The sequence below is a fragment of the Megascapheus bottae genome, chromosome 7, assembly GCF_031878675.1.
Source record: "Megascapheus bottae isolate mThoBot1 chromosome 7, mThoBot2.hap1, whole genome shotgun sequence".
Lineage (NCBI taxonomy): Eukaryota > Metazoa > Chordata > Mammalia > Rodentia > Geomyidae > Megascapheus > Megascapheus bottae.
Window position 1 is genome coordinate 74,261,838 of NC_143515.1, and position 18,621 is coordinate 74,280,458.

At 43.9% G+C, this 18,621-nt stretch overlaps 1 protein-coding gene across 3 annotated transcripts in view; it reads left to right on the forward strand.

Annotated features, from left to right (window-relative positions):
• Positions 1–18,621, forward strand: part of Cyria (CYFIP related Rac1 interactor A) — an 89,871-nt gene that overhangs the window by 25,043 nt on the left and 46,207 nt on the right. Inside the window, exons 2-3 of one of the 3 annotated variants that reach the window (XM_090337426.1) lie at positions 8,820–8,931; positions 18,317–18,458. The gene's annotated coding sequence lies outside the window, so the exon portion shown is untranslated. The remainder of the gene's footprint in view (positions 1–8,819; positions 8,932–18,316; positions 18,459–18,621) is intronic. The other 2 variants (XM_090337427.1, XM_090337428.1) reach the window with 2 other exon arrangements.

An 18,621-nucleotide genomic window follows, 5' to 3' on the forward strand; every position in this document is an offset into this window, starting at 1 on the left:
TATATCTGATTAACTACCAGAAAACTAGCAGTGGCACTGTGGCTCAAAGTGGTAGAGTGCTATCCTTGAGCATAAAAGCTCAGAGACAGCACCCAGGCCCTGATTTCAAGCTCCATGGCTGACACAAAAGAAAAGAAAGAAAGGAAAAGGAAAATAAAGGATTTCAGGGCCCTGGTAAGAAGAGTAAGAAGAGAGTCCAACTAGACTAAAGGACTGAGGGTCATGGAAGGACAAGCAGTATGTTTTAAGTAATGCGGAAAATGTTAGCCTCCAAAATGAGAAGGAGGCTAACATGACTCAATGAGTCTGCCCTGGAACTTTCATTAGATAAGATGAGGAGGTAGAGTCCAGAGGTTATTTTAGAAAGAAAATATCTGAAATTATTTTACAGACAGGCAAAATAATACTGGTGGGAAGCTGGGAAGCTTAGAAGTATAGCACTGGGCCTGGGACAGAGTCTTGGGAAGAAATCGAGAAAATAAAAAATAAAGCTAGAACTTTTGGTTAGGGATCTGATGAACACAGCCTTGGAAGAGAGAGACTGGGCTTCATTGCTAGTCGAAGGAGGAGCCTCGTTGAAGGTTTTGAACAATTGAATGAGGATGCCAAAATAGCCTCACTGCTCCAGAAAATGTCTTCTGTCACAGATAATAAGGACCTAAATCAAGGCAACAGTAGAAGTAGGGACAGGTGGAAGGGAGAATCCACAACATTCAAAAGCACACAGCCATGTTGTGGAGATGGGTTTCTGGTCCCTCATATAAACTACATAAACCTACTTAGTGGCCTTGATCTCTACCTTCATATGCACTTTATATGTCCCCTCACTGCCACCCTTTTCTGAACCCTTGTGTGTTCAAGCTTCACTTATTTATGACATGAAGCATACTTCTTTTGGGAACTCTGTGATGAACATAGCTTCTTTAAAGTAACAAAAGAGCCCTGTACTAAACTCTTATCTGTCCTGTGCCCATTTTAACAAAGTGGTTATCAAGCCTCAGGGGTGACACATCTTTGTCACCTCTAGCTTCTATTGTCTCATCTTTTCCTCTCTTGCATCTGCTATGGTAAGTGCATTCAGTATTGTCAAGAACTGTTGAGCAAAAGCAATATCTGAAGTTCAGAGAGCTATAGTGGTGCCACCCAACTAGCAAGGTCATAAGAAAGGACAAAGGACAAGATGGGCCTATCTACACCAGCTCCATAGAGCAAAATGGGCCCAGGCAGCCTGCCTACTCATTTTCCCTGGGAAAACCAACTGCAGGACTAAAGCCATTGTGACAGAGGATGGAAACCCTAGAATGGAAGGAAACCCCTATTTAGTACCCTAGATTATCTGAGCCCTCAGCCAGGGATGCTGGAGACGCTGCTGGCTGACAGCCCTAAAGAGGATCATCACTGGCTCTAGGAGGCCAGAGAGCAGTGACGGAAGGAAGGGCCTGGCCTGCAATCAACTCCGGTGTCGTCCTTGGTCCCGTGGCAGCTCAGGGGAAGAGCCTCTGTGGCAGGCAAGGGAGGTTGGCTTCTTCCTGAATCTGCCCATAAAAGGATAAAAGCACTGCTATCTGGTTGGCATTGGGTGAGACGGCTGATGATAATTTTTTTTTTTTAGTGTGGATTTTTCCCCTTTCTGTAAGGATGTGTGTGCATGTGTGTGCGGGCGTGCCTGCTTTCACAGTTTGTAGCCTGTATGTGCTAACAGATGGATCCAGCCTATCTTTTATCCGGTGTTACAAAAGATAAAACTGAAACTCGATGACATGTTGCCTTTTTGGTTTAAGAGAGAGGGAAAAAATACTTACACACACACACATACATACACACACACACACACACACACACACATATCTGTCTGTCTGTCTGTCTGTCTAGCTAGCTAGCTAGCTAGCTATCTAACCTATTAATGTTCTTCAAGGGAAGCCCTTATGGTGGGAAAAAAAGTAATCCAAAGTCTCCTCTGGCATTGCTCAAATAGCAAATGATTTTTCTCCTTCCACCCTCTTTGACTTTTCCCAAATATATGATCTCTTGTCAGAAGTAGGCCACGCTTTAAGGCAATCATGAATTATATATCATGGAGATATCATTACCCAGGAGTCTTGAACAGATGCCCATGGTTTAAATTTTACAGGCAGCAATTTCTGTCATTGCATTCACTCAGCCTGCAATTGGCTAGAGAAGCCTTTTACAGAATGTACCAGATGAAGAGGTGATGTTAATCAGGAAAATTGGGAATGTTCCTTTGTGAAAGGGGGCTTTTATTCCCCAGCAGGCTCCATGCAAGCCAGGTACTTAGCTTGGCCATCTCCTTGTCTCTCCTTATTTCAGCAGGAGTCAGAAATAACCAGCGTGAGAGCTCTTTGAGAGCGGGGTGGCTGAAATACTCTGGATGTTCTGAGCTCATCCTTTCTGGCAAAGCATTTGCTCTTCTGAATATCAAATCTCTTTTTGCGTGTCTGTTTATTCACCAAGATTTCAAAGGGGCCTTGTGAGAATTCTCCTTTTAGCTGAAATTAGAAACACTCGTGGGATAAATAGGAAAGGTAGATTTGAGTCTTGGCATTTTGTCTCCTTACTTCTATGCCGGCATCTGAAAGCTAGTCCAGGGGCCGGGAGTGTGGCCTAGTGGTAGAATGCTTGCCTAGTATGTGTGAAGTTCTGGGTTCGATTCCACGATACCACATACACAGAAAAAGCCAGAAGTGGTCCTGTGATTCAAGTGGTAGTGAACTAGCCTTGAGACAGCCCAAGGGCAGTGCCCTGAATTTAAGCCACAGGACTGGCAAAAAAAGCAAAACAAGAAAGAAAGCTAGTCCAGATCCTGGGTATGAGGAGAGGCAGTTACAGAGAATAAGACCTTGTAGACCTGAGAGTCATGGCGGCAAGAAGTAGCCATCTCAAATTGTTCTAAGTGGGAATTTTATTTTATTTATATTTATTTATTTATTTGCCACTCCTAGGCTTGAGCTCAGGGCCTGAGCACTGTCCTTGGACTTTTCTCAAGGCTAGAGCTCTACCACTTGAGCCTCAGCACCACTTCCGGCTTTTTTCTATGTATGTAGTACCAGGGAATCGAACCATGGTCTTCTTCGTGCATGCTAGGCAAGCACTCTGCTACTAGGCCAAACTCCTGAACCAAAGTGGGAATTTTAAAGTTCTGAGTGTCCTTTTGTTCTACCTTTAGAGAGGTTAGTCTTATATGTGGGCTTCTTACATACTTTTAATCTGCAATAATAAAGTATTAATCACTTCACTTTATTCTCATAACATTTTGGAAATAGGGAGTGTGCATGATGTTTTTGTTCCATTTTAGAGATAAAATAACTGGAAGTCAGAATGGAGAAGTAGGGAGGAATTGGTGAGAACCTTGAAATGTATGACATTGATCGAGTTGCATTGTATTCATAAGCTTCTTTGTTAAATGGCAACTCCTTTATACAGCTACTTAAAGATAATAATTTAAATAAGTCAATAGAATACTTTTAAAACTAATGGAGAAGTACCTTAGCCATAGTCATTACTGCTGGAGCAGGGATACAGATACAGATATGAATATGGATAAGAGATCTTAAGTATATGTGTGTGTGTGTGTGTGTGTGTGTGTGTGTCTGTGTGTGTGTATTTGTATTTACATGATTTAAAGATTTGACAATATCAACTCATCCATGTCACATAATGAAAGGAAAACCCTACATTCAGAGTGTGGATTCCTTATTGACTCCCACTCCAGTACTGGGCATCAACCCCCACCTGTGTTATGGCAGTTTGGCAGGAGAAGGCTTCCCAGAGGAACCAGTGCCTGAACTCTATGCCCCCTAACCAGGCAGATGGGACAACATGGGGAAGGGATGGGGGAGGGAGGTGTCAGGCAGGAGTCTCAGAGCAATAAACACAGACAGAAGTGACAAAGCTCCTGATGTGCAGAACTACATGTGGCAGGGTGTGGCATGAGTGGAAGAAATGAATGGGTGAAATGAAGTGGGATGGGAGAGAGACCTAGTCTGGAATGAGAGGCAGAGGCTGAGAAGACAGCAGAGGGCCTGACACCTTCCCCACACTGAGGCTTCCACAGTGGCAATTGTCATGCTGTACTTAATTGTCACTTCATGTAGTATTTTCTTTTATCTCATGAGCTGCTGGCAAATAACAGTGAGGTGCCAGCTTTGTTCTCAGAGGCATAAGAATTATAGGAAGCCAGTGAGAGTCCATAGGGCTCGATTCTTCCTCCCCATCATTGTCCCTCTGTCTGAACACATTTCAAAGACTCGGCCCACCAGCTGGGGCCGTGTAATTGTACTGTGTACCCATGAGGTGTGCAGCCACATGTTGACCTTGAGTTAAGTCATCCTGCTCATCACGTCCCAGGCCCCTCCCCCCTCCTCCAGCCAGTCCTCAGCACTAAAGGTGACTTCCAGCATCTATGACATCTGATCTAACTCTATATCAGCACAATTACTGTTTAAAAAAAAAAAAGGCGGCAAGCTGCACTGAGAGAGTAAACACGAGATTCAGAATTAGATACCTCTGCTTTTGACTAGCTGTGTAGCCTCAGCAAATCCACAGACAAAGGATGGATAAATTCTGTGTGAATCTGTTTTGATAAGGAGAGATCCTCTTATAAAGACCTCAGTATGGTAAAGATATGAATACATGTTGGCCGTCATTAGTATGAAAAAAATTCGATCTTGCAATACAAGATATCAGATGTTTAATAATAGTAGAGAAAATAAATTTTGCCATTACCTATTATGCTAGTTCAGGTTACTGTAATGGAATACCTAGAGGAGTGGCTTGAACAACAGAAATGTATTCCTCAAAGTTTGGGCTGGGGGTGGGGAATCTGAGAGTCCAAGGGCAGAGTTCGATGAGGGTCTGCTGCCTGGTGTGCAGATATGTTACATGGTAAAAAGAAATCACTTCTCGCCAGTCGTTTCCAGTGTTTAGCAGTCATGCTATTCCTGCTCTAGCCGTTATAGCTCTAAATTTAAAAAAAAAGAAGAAGAAAAAGGATTTTGCTTATGGTTTGAGCAAGAACCAGTGAAAGCAATTTGCTACTTAGCCACGCATACTTCTATACTTCACTTAGCCTGGACCTGCCTTGTTGGGATGGGGATATGAAAGATGAATAATATACAAGGGATGAAGAGGCCATGTTAAAGACAGTGCTGACATGTCTGTCTGTCTGTCTGTCTGTCTGTCTGTCTGTCAATTGAATCCAGGGTCTCAGAGTTGGCTTGTAGTCATGTTAGTTTTGGATTTTCTTTCTCTGAAGCGTCCTTGCGTTCCTCCCATGGGCCTGAGAGACCTATTGGGGTTGTATCCTATTGGGTTGGATTTTTTTCTGAGCACCAAGAACAAGAGTTCTGAGCTCTTTGGAGAGAGACTGTAGTGAACTCAAAAGATCATTCTGTCCAACAAGGTATGAGATTCATGCTGGACATTGAACAACCTGCTTTCAACTGAGAGCCACTGTGCAAGGAAGGTATCAGCAAGCCTGGGACAGATGTCCCCTTTCTCCGCCATGGATGTCTACCACAAAGCAAGCCAGGCCCAGGCCTTTGCTCAGGTGGCCTCCAGCTCAAACATTCAGGGAGTTTAATTTATAGTTGAGTGAGTTATCATTCATGAACCAGGAAGGGCAAAATTATGCTCATTATCCTGCTCACAGTTCTGGTGCCTGTGCAGCCACTGGGTCCTGCCACATCTAGAATTAGCTCTAAGCCCTGGGGTTTTTAATTAAAGGGCTTTGTGAGTCAGACTGTTTATGGTCAGCTTCGGATCTTTAGGGAGACACAGAGGGAGGTCCCCATTTGTCTACTACTCCTTTAGGGTTTTCCTTTAGAAGTTGGCTACCTTATTTAGTGCAAAGTCTGGAGTCTCACCTGTGACTCAAGCAAAGGCTTGTGTGTGGTGAGCCTCAGTCACCAACTGCAGGCTTCGATGGTTCAGGGACAGTAGGTATGTTGCCTGCATGGCTTTGCTCTTTTCAATGTGAGAGAAGTCAGAGTTGGGCAAACCTTGTTGGATTCTTTTGTGGTTTCCAGAGTTTACCACAGCCTGTTAGTGTTGCTCACCCAACACAGTTTCCACTTCGGGTGGTTTGTGCTAAGTGCATTTTCCATCCCCAGTGGCACAGGAAATAAAAGGAGTGTGGCATGGGATATGTAGAAAGCATGCTTCTTGCTGAGTCCTTTAACAATTGCTTCTCCAGAGGGGCACTGGATAGCCTGGCCTTTGCAAATATTTCAACTCCTGTTACAGAGGGACTTAAATAAAATTGCTCCTCTGACCATAGCTGTCTGGGTCGCCTGCATAGTGATTATTTGTCAAAGCAAAGTCTCTGGGGTTGAGCATCACACCATTCCTTCCTGCTGCCTCCCTTTCAGAGGCGTTGAAGGCACGTGTCAGATTTTTCCACCTACTGTCCCTGTGGAGGGATTTTACACCCTGCAGTGTTATCCGACAGGAATGTCTGCATCATGCCTTCGACTAGACCCAGGTGCTTTTCCTATAAGCCATTGCTATATCCCTCTCTGTGCCTAGCTTTGTGTTGGGGCAAGGTCTGTGTCTTACACCAGCACTGCTCACCTGTAGCATATACCATGGCATTCTGTCCTGTTGGCTTTCCAGGGTCCCTGCCAATAGACATTCATTCTTTTATTTTTCTTCTGGAGGTGGATGTACACAAGGAAGTTCATCGAGTCTCTATGCTCGAAAATCATTCTATTAGGATACCTTCTTTAGGATACTGCTGTCTTGTGAGTGGAATAATCTGTGATGGGAGAACTCCCTTATGCATTGTAAGATATGGAAGAATGTATCTGCCCAGTAGCACCATACATACTTCTGTGACAAAAATTGGCAGACACTGCCAATTTACATTTATCAAAGTATCCTTCTGGGTTTTTTTTTCAAAGAAGGACAGTTAGGGCCAGCAGGAAACCTATTCAGTTGAAATGATGTAACTGGAGCAGAAATCAAATGTAGTGTGAATCCTCTACCTTCTCCCAGATCCATTCAGCAGTGTAATAGCAAAGATTTACTAATTGTTTGCCTAGAATAAATAAAACACTACTGAATAAGGTGTATGTCAACTTCCATGGTGTAGCTCCCTCACCATGCTTTGTTTTGAGGTATTTGCTTGACATCACTGACTGTAAAGGTGGAGGAGGAAACACAGTGATTGTGTCGTGCTGGTGCTCATGGCTCCTGGATGTCACTGGACTCCTGCTGGCTCTTGTTCTCAAAATGACCAGCACTGAGCTCTCACTTACTTCCAGACCTCCTTCTTCTGGACTTTCTTCTCTCCTAAACACACTGGCTTTCGGCTGTGATGTACTATGGGGGAAGCATTAGTCTGGCAGGGGTTTTCGATCATCTCTTTGGATAAATATAGAGCAGTTAGAGTGGAATTTTCTCTTGTCTGGCAACAGGCAATTTCTTTCCACAGTCTTTCATTAGAAAGTTGGAGAGGCAATAGGGCCATTCTGCTCTTGGAGAAAAAGCATTAAGATTTCCTCCAAGAATCCATTCCTGGACACACTGAATTCTGGGCAGGGACTGAGTATGCTGTCACTCAACATCAGTCACAGCAGGTGGAAAGTGACATGTGGGGATGGCCAATGGGCTGGTGGATATACTAGTCTAGACCTAGGGAGATGACATTTGCCTGGAAATGTAGTCCAGATGGAAGCTAGAGATGACTGAGAACCTTAATTTCCTTGCTTGTGAGAGAAGACACAGTAACTTTGTCAGGTGTCTATAAAGAAGAAATGAATTGTCTCATGTCCAAGACTCGGGTGCCTTCTTACCTCCCCGCTGCTTGATGGGCTGTCTTCTTGTCACTATAATGGGAGCCTATTGTCCCTGAGTAACTGGAACTAATTGGTCTTAGCTTTGTTATTTCTGCCATAGTTCAGTGCTGAAAGCTCCTACACATTGGTAGGACTTGTTCCTGGGAGCACTTGAGACTAAAGAAGAATAAAAGCTGGGTTGTCAGGGGTCCTGTGTTCTCCTACCTTTGATGTCTCTTCCTTATGTAACTTATTGGTATTGTGTGTTGTGAGTGGAATGCAGGTAGTCTCCAGGGGAGGAGTGGGAACATGTATGTGTACATTTCAATCTCATTCTGAAGTTGTCCTTTAAGGGGTTCCTGAGCAAGAAGGACACCTCACTAGGTGTGTGCTTTACAACGTTCCTTCTTTTTGCAGAGGACTGGACCTCTGACCAGGCAGAGTGAAACTAGTGAAGGGGTTGGAATGACAGTCCATTGAAAAGGTGATGAGGCAGCTCATGGGTACTATAAAGCTAGTGATTGCTGTGAGGGCTCAGGAGAGGGAAAGCCCAGCATGGACTTCACATGGAGTGTTGAGGGGTGGGGGTAATCAGAGAGACTGTCTGGAGGAATAACTCGCTGGTCTGGTCGTGAAGGTTGGCAGAAGGAAGTAAAAATCTAGGCTACAGTACAAGGTCAAAGATCATGAATCTAAGCAGTTACAGTCAGAATTCATGGAGAGAATGGGGCTGGTTTAGGAATATGGAATTTTGCTAGAAGATGGTAGGTCTCACATAGAAAGTATATATTCCTTTCTTCCTAGTGATGATGTTATTTGGGGCTCTTATTCTTTTCCCTTCTTCTAGCTCCTGCTTCTAGTTCCTTTTGCAAAGTGGGAGGTGCTGGGGGGGGTGGGGCTGGTGTGGAGGAAGGATGTACCCCATGGTCAGTTCTGCCTTGGCTGTTGGGAAAGCAGGATCCCTGTGTCCTGAGGATGAATGAAGCACTGTATGCTTATCATATGACTTCCGAATTTGCCCTGCAGCAGGAATCCCAGGAAGAACAGCAGCTGTGCTATTGTCTGGAGCAGTATTGGAGCTCTTCTGGGAGGCCAGGGCTGACAGCACCACAGATAAGCTGGTTCCCAGCTGTTCCAGGTAGGTGGAGGGCTCTGACTCTTTTCTCCTTACCGAGGATGATGAGAGGGTGTCATTTTCAGTATCTGGTACATGCAAGTGAATCTATCTCCATGAACAAAGATAGAGTAAAGAAGCCTCATAGTGCCTCAGTGAAATGAGATTTAGGCTCTCCTTGAAGTGTCTGAAAATAGTTTTCTGAGAAGTGTGGTAAGCAAGGGAACTTTATCACTGATGCTTACATGAAGAAACTGTGGCTCAGAGTATAAAGTAACTCCCCTGAGACAGCACAGACAGGAATGGGCCCTTAAGGAGCTAAACATGAGCAGGGCTCTGTCTTCAGTACACTTCTTTTGGCTTTGGATTGAGTGGGGCTTGTCCAGGAAGGGCTCTGTTTTCACACTGGTTTTAGTAGAGACTTCTGTGTAAAGGGATTCCTCCTCAGATGCCAATGTATGTAGTCCATTACCCTCTATGGAAGCATTCCCCTGACAGGCTTTAGCCAGGGACAGTCTCAAGGTCCAAGACAGCCCAGCCTAAAGCCCTTCATTATCTAAATGGCAGTAAGTGACTTGTCTTTGTGTCTTAAAGTGATTTAGGGTCGAAGCATAAATACGATGCTAGATCTACTCCTCAGCCTACATTCTTTGTCTTCTACTAAGTCACAGGTCATAAATGAGGTCTCCACAGAACTCTCAAATGGTGTCCCCTGTGGATGATGCTGAGGGCTAGGGCTATGGGAGGGGCAGAGGGGGCCTGCTCCAAGGAGCTTGTAAGGCTCCTATAATGTTTTGTCATGTGAAACCCATGTAGCTTTGAGTAGATGAGTGCTGCAGGTATTCCTACAGTATGTTGTCCCGTAACCATAATTACTGGAAACTTGAACAACAGGGGCTCTCAGATTGTTCTCAGTGAAGTATGACCAGGCACTGTGTCTTGCTTCCTTTCTCTGAGTCAGCATGGCTTGAACCTCTGTAACCTTTTGTTACATAAAGATTGGACTTGACTGTCCAAGGCAGCTTGACTTCACTGATTTAGGGAAGTCAATCCTATTGGCTAAAGTTCCTAGGTGCTAAGTACTACATTGGTCACTTGAAATGCTTGGTCACCTTTGTCACCCTGCAATGACGTTAGTATTCCCAAGGTAAAGATAAGGCCCCAAGGCCAAAGGAACTTGCACTAAGTTGAGACTAAAGTATACAGTTGCTGAGATGGAGACTCTAGGCCCTTTGTACAACCCCATCTTCCTCCCGCTGCCATTCATAAAAGCATTTGACTTACTATCTTTCTCCTCCTCTACCTTCAAGTCCTACTTAGGCTAAATCCAGCCTCTTATTTTACTTACTTGCATTTCTGTTCCCTTCTTCCTCCATCGCCAGCCACACTGAGCTGTTCACTATCCTCAGTGTTACAAATGAAGCCATCTAAATTTGTCTTTTATACATGGCTCTGGGCTAGTTACCATGGCCCTAGAGATAGGCGTAATGTGACCTCTTAAGGAATCATTCACTCAATGCTGGACAGAAACCATGAGCCCATAAAGCTATGGTATGTTGGAAGAGAAGACTCGTTTGACTTTCAAAGAAGCCCATAGAGGCTTGCTGATGTATATTTCCATATAATCTGCATTTAAGCAAATTTTTCATGTGTACATCAGAAAACAGAGGCTAAGAATCACATAGTCCAACTAACGTCAAGTTCAAGGGTAGACCCCTGTCTCCTTGCCCTTCTGTAAAGCATCCATACTACATCAAGACATCCTCTTTGCTTACATCTCCCGCAGGTGATCACATATGGACTCTACTATCTGGAATATTTGGTTCTGTCTCACTGCTGTCTTCCCAATGGAGACAAAGTAAGATGAGAGCTGCTGAAATCTCTAACCTGCTTAAGTTGTATACCCCCCTCAAATGATGTTCCTGTAGTTGTAGCCATTGAAAGAGAAGGGGGACAGCCTATGGCTGTCCTGTTGCTCATGACTTTTGAGAGGAGGCCAACTTTCTTGAGTTCCAAATACATCCCTCTTCCCAATAAAGGAGAAATTTGAGTGAAGAAATCTCAGAAATGGTCTCCAGAAGAAGGAATACACCCTTAGCAGTTTCTTGCAGAGAGTGTGGTATGACTTCATTGAAAGGCTGGATGGAGTCTTCAGAAGGCTCCAATCTATTTGACAGGGGCCTCACTTTAATGGCTGCTTAAAGATAATAAAGATCGTGATCAGTGTTAAACTCCAGCCTTGCAAATGAAATAAATGTAAGCTTGAAAGTGGAAACCTGGCTCTTATTGCTATTCTGTGGCCCTCTTCACCCTAAAATCCAGGCAGCCATCTGTGTGGATTACCTGAATCATCCTTCTTACAGTAGCTTGTAGGTTGAATCCAAGAGCTGTGGGTTCCCATAGACACTTCACTACTCACCATGAACAAGGGTATCAATATCAGCCTCTCTGGGTTTCTTTTCAGTTCCTTATTTATAAAATGTGGATAATAGAAATATTCCCATTGCCAGAAGTGTTGATCTAAGGCCTAGAAGTAAACATCTATGTAGTATTCATGGTAGTGCCTCTAGCTCATGGTTAGTGACTGAGTCTATATTCTTTGGCCCATATCACCACCATCTCATCATCAGCTCACTGAACTGGACCATACAAGATTATCTTGGTCAGGTTCATGTCCATTCGTCACCCTGGTATCCAGATTGGTATCCCAAGCTGTGCTCTCATCATGAGTTCCTCAGCATGAGAGAATGAGAAATCTGATGATAAGCTGGAGAACTGTTCTAGTCCTGGCTTTTTTGGGTAGCATTGGCAAGTCCTTTCCCTTCTCTTGTGGTCAGGTATTCCCCAATTACCTCCACAAGAATAGTAGGTTCTTTTTTTCCCTCTAGGCTAGAGATTTTTAAGAAGGAGGGGTCTTGGGAAGAAGTAGAACAAAAGCAGAGGAATTTTACTCTGATGCCAGAGTAGCTGGAGCTGGCTACTTCAAGGCAGGGCTTCTATATGCTAACGGGATGGAGGGCTAGAACTTGTGGAGCCAGGGTGAAACCTGCAGGCAAATGGGGCTACTCTCTCTCTAGCAGATATGCACAAAGGTCATGGTTGCTGCTTCCCATAGTAGTGGGTTATCCAGTGATCTTGGATTATCCTAGAGTGAGAGCCTTCATGTGTGGGGCTCAGTGATCAGCAAAGGTGAGGGATCAATTTCTGGGTTGCCAAGACATAAGGAACATACCATTTATTTTTAAATATCTTGTTAAACTTACCCTACATATCCAATCTCCGCATGACCAACCTGTACTCCAAGTAGGTAGACTCTTTACAAATAAGGCCTACAATCTCAAGGACCTTAGAAGAAGAGAGTTTGATTAGCAAAGGGAGTTTGGGTTGTCCTGAAGGACCGTGTGTGTGTGTGTGTGTGTGTGTGTGTGTGTGTGTGTGTGTGTCTTTGTGTCTGTGTGTGTAGAATGGAAAGTATGGAACTGTCCAGAGACAGTAGAGTTGCATCACATTTAGATAAAACTAACTCCACTGGACTGTAGATTACATATGAGTGGCTATTTGTGCCTGGTCAGTTCTGTGTTATAATTTAACCATATTATCAACAGCACTTCTTGACTCTCTTAAACGTATCCAAGTTCGGATGATAAATTGTGAGGTAACCCTAATTATATGTGACCACATACATGGAAGTGGCTAACAGCATTTAATAGAGATGTGTGGGTAGATAATTTAAGTGAAAACCTGTGCTGGGTGCTTTGACAGCTCCCAAACTTGCTGTGACTTAACACCATAACAGGCAGGGTAAGTAGACTCAATGTTTCACAGCAGTGTGGCTCAGAGCTGAGATCCAGAGCTGAAATGTCATCTAAACAGTGGCTCAGGACCTTTTGCAGAGGCTATTTGCTTTGACCTTTACCAAATGATTTAGCTTATCCTAGATGTAAGTCAGGAATAATCATCCTCACAGAGAAATCAGAAGACTCTCACAGATTTCTTACAGTAATTAATGAGCTATCTAAAGCATCTAAATTACTTCCTGGCCCATAATTGACAAATAACTAATGATTGTTGCAGTCATCATCATCATGATCATTATTAATTCCTCCAGAATGATTGTTAATATTTGGGCTTTACACTCATCATCTGTGACATGGTAAGAGATGACCGCTGTTCTGATCTCTATCTGTCATGCTTTTAAAGGCTGAAACCAGGCAACTTTCCCATGGGCCTCAACTGTGAGCAGAGAATAACTTGCCTGTCAGTCTGGCTGCTCTGTCTTCTGGGACATGGAAGGTTCCCAAAGCACCATCTCTTCTATCTTCACTGATAACCTTCCCATCTTGGGCCTCTCTTTAGCCCCTCCCAGTTCCACCCACTTCTTCCTCCTGTAAATACCAAAACCAGGATGTCATTCGCTGATGCAAGTGTGACACCCGTGGGTGACCAGCCAAAGGATACCAGTGGCTAAATTCCCAGTTCTGCCTGTGGAGCCCCTCTCAATATTCCTTCCAGCTTCTGACCCTCATCCCTCTTGAATAAAGTCTGTTTCTAGTAAGGTTGCTTTAGTTTTGTTTTTTCTACTTTTTTGCCTTTTAAGACAACTGCCTTAAGCAAGAGTCTTATGGAGAGGTTAAAAGCAAGCATTAGAGCCAGTTGTTTTAAGTTCATACCTTGTCTCTGCCACATTTACTCAGAATCCTTTGAACAGGTCACCTCATCATTTGTCTTAGTTCTCTCATCCATTCGAGGGGCAGAGGCAGCAGAGCCACCCTGGGCAGCTGGTGTGAGCTCTCAGGGGATGGTTGTTGGATGGTTAGTGCTAAACAAAGCCTGACACATAGTAGGAACTTGCTATAAGTCAGCTCCTGTTCTTATCTCAAATTTTCATCCTTCTTGTTTCTCCATATGGTCCCTGCTCTTGGTATTGTGGGAAAAATGCCACAGAACACTTCCCACTTGGAGAGTAAGCTCTGCTCTGGGGATTGGGGCACTGTGAATGCACATGCTCCCACACTGAGCCCTTGATCCTGGATCTGCCCATTTTGGAGGGTGGAATTTGCTCTCTCAGGCCCTTTGGTCCATCTATCTGGCCTTCTGTTTAGTTTGCCCTTGCCCTGGCCTCTTGTCGTGAACACTTCTCAGAGGAGAGGACATGCAGCTGTCTTAGGCTGTCCTTCAGCTCCTGTACTGGATAGGGGGCTGGGAGGGTGAGTTGCCGTGACAGGGAACTGAAAGTCCTTTGCAGAGTCCTGTTGTTGTAGTCCTGGTTTAGCGGTTCTGAATAAATCATTTCATGTCTCTTGATTTTGCCTTGTCAATTTTAAAATGAGATGATTACTCTTTTGAGATAGACGAAGATGGAATAAGGAATCAGAAACACATTGTTGGTCTCCAGATGCTCCAGATGTCCAGCCCGTGTGTCCATGGAGCCCATCTCCTCCCCATGTGAGCAGAGCCGAGGAGGCCAAATCCATGATATGCTAGTTAGGTAATGAAAGCAGTGCTGGTAGGATGAGAGCTTCTGTTTCTTCTGGAGACCAGTTTGCAGTTCCTTTCCCTGCTTCATTTCTGTTCTCCCTCACCAACATTTGAGGCCAGCAGTCACTTCAAAGAGCTTGGACTCCACTCAAAGATACACTTACTCTTTGTTGCTCCGTTTGTTTGGATGGGGAAGGAACAATTTACAAAATCCAGGGCAGCTCTGCAGAAGGCCATTTGCTGGGGGACCTTGATGCTGCCCTTTAGTAATCCTGTCTAGAAGAGAGAAAGAGGTGGGACTGTGACAAGAGCTGGATTTGTTTCTCTGTTATTCAAATAACTGGCCTATGGACCAGAGCCAGGCTGATGCCCACAAAACGCTCTGCTCTCAACGTGCTAGTTTCCTGGTTCCTTTTATGGGTTGGATCTGTCCTTTTAATTACTCCACATATCCTTCTTGCCCTAGTGTTAACAGAGAGCTATACATTGGTATTAAAGTATTGTTAGGCTTTTCCCTTTGTGTGGTTGCTCAGGGTTACCAGGAGATTGTCATCCATAAATATGCAAACGAGGTAGGGACTCTCTGTAGGTATCTGTAAAGATGCAGAGTGGACAAGGTGGGAAGGAAAGCTTTCAGGCAAGATCTTGGAGGAGATTTGGCTCTCTGCTGTACTGACCTTTGTTTCTTTGTGCTATTTGGATGGTATAGGATTTAAATTGAGAACTTGATGCTCGCTGGACAGCACAAAGTACTCTATGACTGAATCATATCTCCAGACCTTTTGGCACAGATTACTTCTGAGATAGGATCTTACTTCGTGCCCAGGAATGTACCTAGACAACAGTCTACCAATTTTCCAATTTCCATAGTACCTGGAATGACAAGCCTGCATCACCACGTCCAGCTTCTTTTTACTACGATGGAGTCTTGCAGACATTTTTACTTGAGATTGGCCTGAAGCTCAGGTCCCTGTTGTCTCAGTTTCCCATGCAGTTTAAGGTGACAGAGACTTGTATTGTGATACCTAGCTCTGGATTGAGAAGGGGGAATCTTGAAAACTTTTTTGCCTGGACTAGCTTCAAACTGAGGTCTTCCCATTCTTGGCTTCCTAAGTAACCCTTGGATTATAGGTGTGACTCACCAGCCCCTGGCTCCCTCCGAGTTGTGTAGTAGAAGCTAATAGGATTTCTTTTTCTTTTTTTCTGACCCTGGCCAAATGAGTCAGTCTCATTCATACTTGCTGGGACAGGTTATAATTTAAGAATACTTGAGCGAGCAGGGAGCAGGAAGCATGGGCGAGCTCTCCCCGATAACTGATCATGTTAAGCGATTCTCTCTCGTGTCTAGGCCCACTATGACTCATCTGGCCATTCAGTCTCCACTAAGAGATGAGCGACCTGGTCTTACCCTGAATCTTTCTTTGGAAATTCAGTGCCCCTTGTCCAGAAAACAGCACTGTGTTCACACGTGCTCTGAGGTAGAAAATGGAATTTATTGAATATAAGCCTAAATCTTCTGGGCCCCTCTTTCCCATTTCCGTCAAGACTCACTTTCCCCAAATTCAAGGCTCAGTTCCACATGTCTCCTCAGAGATCACTTTCTCATTAGGCCAAGGACATTTCAGAGTTGCTGTGTTTTCTCTATCATTTCCTTTCCTCCCTCCCCCACCCCACTTCCTGTTTTTTTCCTTCCTCTTTCTCTACTCCCACCCCATCTCTCCTGGTCTGTCTGAGAACAGGAACAAAGTCCAGAGTATTGATAATCATAATTTCCTGCCATGCCCTCTGGCTGTGGCTGCAGAGAGCTGGGGACAAGCCCAGCCTTCCTGAGGCTCGGGGAGTCCCTAAAGGGAGGTTCTATGGGAGGCTGTGGCCTTCAGTGTCTTCCTGCTAGAAATAGAATCTAGTAGGAAAGATCCTTAGGACATTTACAACTTCCCAAAGACTCATTTGTGTTAAAACCTTGGAATGAATAGATAACTTTCAGGCTGAATAACAATCTAGTTCAAATGGACAAAAACAAACAAACAAACAGATTTAGAAGTTAGATGTAGGTTTATTTCTACTTCCAAACCAAACTATTTTCTCCTTATGACTCTGAAAACCATTTTAGCAGTGGAAGCAGGGTGTACTACTGCTTAGAAAGTGGTGTTAGTAGCAAGTCACAAAAAGGTTTTGAATACCCATTGGAGAAATACATCTAGAAAATTCAAATTCACATGATATACTTGACAGTTAAGATTTGCATTTCCCCCCCTCTAATTTGGTTTTCTACATAGAGGAGTAGTTGTTTAAATGTGGGAGACCTGGAAAATTCCCATAAGAATTTATACTCATTGGAGGAGAACCCATTTATATTAATGCATTTTTTTCTAAAACACAGACAGAGGCAGATAAAAAGAAAGAGACTAGCCGGATACGGTGGCTCACGCCTGTAATCCTAGCTATTCAGGAGGCTGAGATCTGAGGATCACAGTTCAAAGCCAGCCCAGGCACTAAAGACCATGAGATGTGCGATTCTTATCTCTAATTAACCACTAGAAAACCGGAAGTGGCATAGTAACTTCAGGGAAGAGCTCAGGGACAACACCTAGGCCCAGGGGTACTGCAGTATCCTTGAGTCAAAAAGTTCAGGGACAACCCCCGGGCCTAGAGTTCAAACCCCATGATCAACAACTAAAATTTAAAAAAATCACTAAATAACAGTACATCCACACTGTGCCTCTGGGCCACACAATCTTCCATAACAGTGATCTTTCTTTCTTCACTTCTTCTTTCTTCTTTCCTTCTTTCCTTCCTTCCTTCCTTCCTTCCTTCCTTCCTTCCTTCCTTCCTTCCTTCCTCCCTTCCCCTCTTCCTCTCCCTGTTTCTAGTTCTGTTCTTTTTTTCTGCTGGTACTGGGTGCTGAACTCTGGGTCTCCTGCTGTCACTTGGCTTTTTTTTCTAATGGCTCTGCTCTCTCACTTGAGCCATAGCTCCTTTCCAGATGTTGGCTGGCTAATTGGACATAAGAATTCACAGACCTAGCCTGGTGCAATGACTCATGCGTGTAATCCTAGCTACTCTGGAGGCTGAGATCTGAGGATCAAGGTTCCAAGTTAGCCCAGGCACAAAAGGACCTGAGACTGTTATCTCCAATTAACCTCTAGAAAACGGGAAGTGGGGCTTGGCTTAAGGGTAGGGTGGTAGCCTTGGGTTGAAGACCTCAGGGAGCACCCAGACAGAGTTCAAACCCTATGGCCCACAAAACAAACAAACAAAAAAATTCACAGACCTTTCTACTCAGATTTACTTTAAATCATAATCCTCAAGTCTCAGCCTCTTGAGTAGCTATTACTATAGGCATGAGTCACCAGTGCTCAGTTCATAACAGTACTTCCAATGAAAAATAAGGAGAGAATCGTGACAGCATGCCTGAAAGTAGACTACTTTACTAACTTATATGCCCTTAGTTAAACAACAACAACATGTATGTTTATATATATATATATATATATATATATATATATATATATCCAGCAATTAGGAAAATGTGCCATCTCCCTTTATAAAAATTCTGTTTAAAGCAAAAGATTTTCCATTCAAGATCAACGACTACTTGTTTAGGATGTCAGCCTGATCATGTAGCTATTTTGTTTTTGTTTTTGTTTTTTTTTTTCAAAAAAAAATTCCAAAGGCCAACACAGTCAGAGAGGCATGTTTAAATCAGGATTCTACTCTCAAATTACTGATCTTTGGAAGCTGTTTTCTCCTCTGAGTCTCAGGTTTCCCAACTGCAGAATGGAAGAATTAGGCAAGATAATCTCATAGATAACTTCTGTCCCTGGAAATTGCTGGTCCTCTGACGTTCTGTACTCTCCATAGAAACACATTGTAACCAGGAAAGGAAATTGCCTTGTACAATAATGGGTCTTCCATCCCCTTTCTGCAGGTAGCACTCCCTTCAGTACAGAGACTGTCTCAGGGACCACAGACCTGACTTGGAAAGCCACGTGCTGTGGTCTCACAGCTACTCCACTGGTTCATCCCTTCAGCCTGGAGTCGTGAAGCAGGATCACAAGAGACATTTCCAGGTAATGACCACTGGATTTTGGTTATACAACAGCAATCACTAGCATTTTAGTAGGAAGTATGTAATGTGCATGTTTATAGATGCTTTGAAAGTACTAAAGACAGCCATTTCGCCAGGTTTGATTAGAAGCTGTATCTCCCAGTACCACATATATTTACAGAAAA